Below are 3,580 nucleotides of genomic sequence, written 5' to 3' on the forward strand. Positions count from 1 at the left end.
TATTTTGTTGCCCTGGCGTTTCATGCCAGATTATGTCGAAGAAGGGACTGAGGCTGAAATTTGAGCTGCTGCTAGTATCAAACCTTGGCTAACTTAGAGTCAAGATTTTATCAAAACAAAATCCTGTTATTTCTTACATTAGTGTTTAACTATGTTGTGACGTTGTGTGTGAACTTGTAGTTTTATTTTGTTGTTGGACTTTGACTATGTAAGAATTTAAAATTTCCTAATTAGTAGTTAAAATTTTATCTAGCAAGTTATTGTTATTTAAATCTTATGACGTTTCAAAAAAAAATTTGGGGCGTCACAGGGACTACTGACAAGGGTAAGCCCATAAAGATTATAGCCCACCATTTAGGGCCCAATGCATAACTCAAATACTAAAGCCCAGCATTACTGAAGCCCCACGTAGCAATAAGAACCAATGACAACAAGACACATGGCAAGAGAAGGGTAAGCCACATAAGCAGACATAGATCTGCAAAGTTATTGCCACTGCACATCGCCATTAATGAAGCCCCTTACAGCATTTATTGCGATAACCCCTCTCTGTCGAGACAGAACGCCTTCACCATGAACAAGGTAAGCTAGAGCATAGAATTTCGGCCAAAGTGACAGGTCGGAAGGGACAACAAAATGATTACCAAAGGATATAAGCAGACGTCGAAGACAAGAAGAAGGTTAAGCTTTTCTATCTCTAATTCATCTCTACATTCCACTTCTCTCTCTAACTTGCTCGTCAGAGGGTTCGCTGGCGAACTCCCCGTTCCCCGTTGAACTCGTGTACAGGTCTTCTAGTAGGCTTGATCACTTGGACACCGATTTGAGGAGCGTGGATCAGCCCAACCCGTTCCATCTGGAACCCGCTGTATCATCATATTGAATTGTGAACCATTGAGTTGTAGTCTCATATTGGTTGCTTGATAATAATGAATTTGACTAATTGATTTACCCGAAATGGTAGAATGGAAATGAATTGAGATATTGGTTATCTATATTGAATGACCTTGAAAAGAGTATGTGTTGGTTAAGAATGTTGCACATTTATCTGATGCTCATATTTTAGTTAATTCTCATGTATGGATTAGCATATCTCTACTGGGCTTTAGCTCACTCTACCTTGGGAAACCATTTTCAGGTACAGGTGGCATACCACCTCCAAGGACATAGCTTGGGAGGCTTAGAGGCTAAAGGCTCTGTTGTTGTGATTTCATTTTTGTGTTTATATGTCTTCTTTTAAGCTGAGAGCTTTAATTATAAAGAGCTTCTGACTCTCTGTTTTGTTGTAACCAAGTGATTACTTGGAAAGATGTAAGCCCTTATGGCATTTGTTTTGTTGTTCTAAACTAGAGTTACATGTTATGATTTCAAGATGAATATTTATGAAAGTGTAATGCATGTGATATCTTTTGTAATATTAACTCTGATGAATGAAAATATAACATTTCTAATATGTCTCTAGACCTTATGAATGGTTGATTTGTATAATATTTTGAAGGCGTTACACAATACTCAGTTATCTCTCAAAGATAACAATTAGTGCTTAACTCACTAGTCAGAATTCAAAAAGCGCACCTTAGACCCACAATGGTGCTTTACTTTTATAGCCAACACTGACCTGATCTCTGTAGAAGCCTAGCTTCAATGGACTCTGGCTCAATACTTATCCTGGACTCTCAAATAGATAGAGATAAGCTTCCTAAGAGTTTTATCTTTATCCAGACTAAGGTCCTCCCCCATTTTAGGACTCTTATAGCTTATCCGTTTATCCTGGACTCCAGCATCTCCGCAGATAATCTCGGCCTAGCCGACATAATCTCGGCGTCATGACCAGGACACGTGGCACCTCGGCTGGCACTTCGGTGCCACCTTAGCCACGTGTTGTCATTCACAAAAATATGCCCCCACAACTGCTCCCTAGGTTCTATTACCTTGGCATCCTGAGGTGATGGAACCTATATCATTCAACCATACAGCACATCGGCTAAGGTTACTCTATCCTTCATTACCAAGGTTATCATCTGTCGGCTCTATATGACCAAGACCTGTAGTCTGTTTTGTCAATGCCTTAGAACCAAAAACCAAGTTTTTTCAAGTTCTTTAGCCGAGACCGTTCCCTAAGCCGAGGTATTTACTTCATTAAATCAAGAACTCCAAGAGTTTTTACATGCGTGTGAGCTGTCACGCACAGTAACTCAACCGTTTCTGCCACGCGTCTCTTCCCTATTAAACCGTACCTAACACTCGCCATTAAGTTGCGTCGCACTTGCGTGCGCCGTCTGACAGGCACGTCGTCCTAGGCACACTAATTGCGATTTGTCGCCTTTCGTGTTTTGACAAAAACACTTCCCTCTCTCTCCGTCGTTTCACTTTTACAACTTTGTTCCCGCTTGAGTTTTCAAGTTTTTCTCTCTAAAAATCCCTCACCTCCATTGTTGCCTTTTTCGAGCTTCCTACATCCACTCTATTCACCTCCTCCGGTGAAGCATTTCGGTATTTTTCTCTACTCACTGCCACCGTCTAACTCTGACGAACCACAACCTCGGACCCAACTGGTGAGTTTCTTTGTTCTTTTCTTTCTTTTGTGATTTTGCGAATCTGTTCATTTTCCTGCTATTGAACTTGTGGGTAAAAACTTATTTGTTTGTAACTCTATGTTGCTCAATTCTACCTTCTGGACCCATATATGCATACATGAACTGTTCATATGATATCTGAGGAATTCTGCCACTGTTCCTTTAGTTTTTACACAACTTCACACGTTTTACATGCCGTTCTTGATTTTTCTTTTTGGGTTCTGAACCAAATACATACTTGTTATTCTGCCACTATTCTTGGCTTTGTATATCTGTACATGTTTTGTAAAATGTTCTTGAATTCTTGTTTGTCTTTTTGAGTTTGAATCATGTTCTTGTTTCTGTTTTCTTGTTGCATTTTGCAGGATTCTTGCCTCCAATTCCCTGTTTCCACATAGATTTTAGGCTTGGGTTTTGATAGAAGCCATTATCCCTAGGAAAATTGGAACAAATTTCCCTAGATCTTAAAAAGCCCTTGCCCTTGCTTTTGTTTTATGTTTAAGCCGAATTCCCTTAAACCTTAACAAACCACTTCCTTCTGAAATCCAACACATTTCCCACTTAGCCGACGTTATGGGTATGTTCAGGTGGAGGGTAGACACCCCAACTAAGCTAGAATACTTTAGGTAGGAGTTTGCCATCCCTGCCGATGTTCATCTTAGGTTGGCTGAGGAGGAGGACTCCATCATGCCCAAAGACAACTCCATGCCCTTCCTAGTAGTAGTCTTTATAGAGTGTGGACTTAGGTTCCCTCTTGACATCCTCTTCCGAGAAGTCCTGCACTACTATAAACTTAAGCCGATACAACTAGTCATTAACTCTTATCGAGTCACAAATGGTATAATTTCCCTAACTAGTAGAGAAAATGCTAAGGTAACTCTAGCCGACATCCAGTACTGCTACACCATGTGTGGCCTTAAGTCAGAAAAAGGCTACATTTATTACCTTAAGCCGAGGTCGACCGAATACAAACTCATCGTCGATCTCCCTAATTCCAACAAAGG

Source organism: Camellia sinensis, chromosome 6 (assembly GCF_055761805.1).
Source record: "Camellia sinensis isolate YWXY chromosome 6, ASM5576180v1, whole genome shotgun sequence".
In the NCBI taxonomy this organism is placed as follows: Eukaryota; Viridiplantae; Streptophyta; class Magnoliopsida; order Ericales; family Theaceae; genus Camellia; species Camellia sinensis.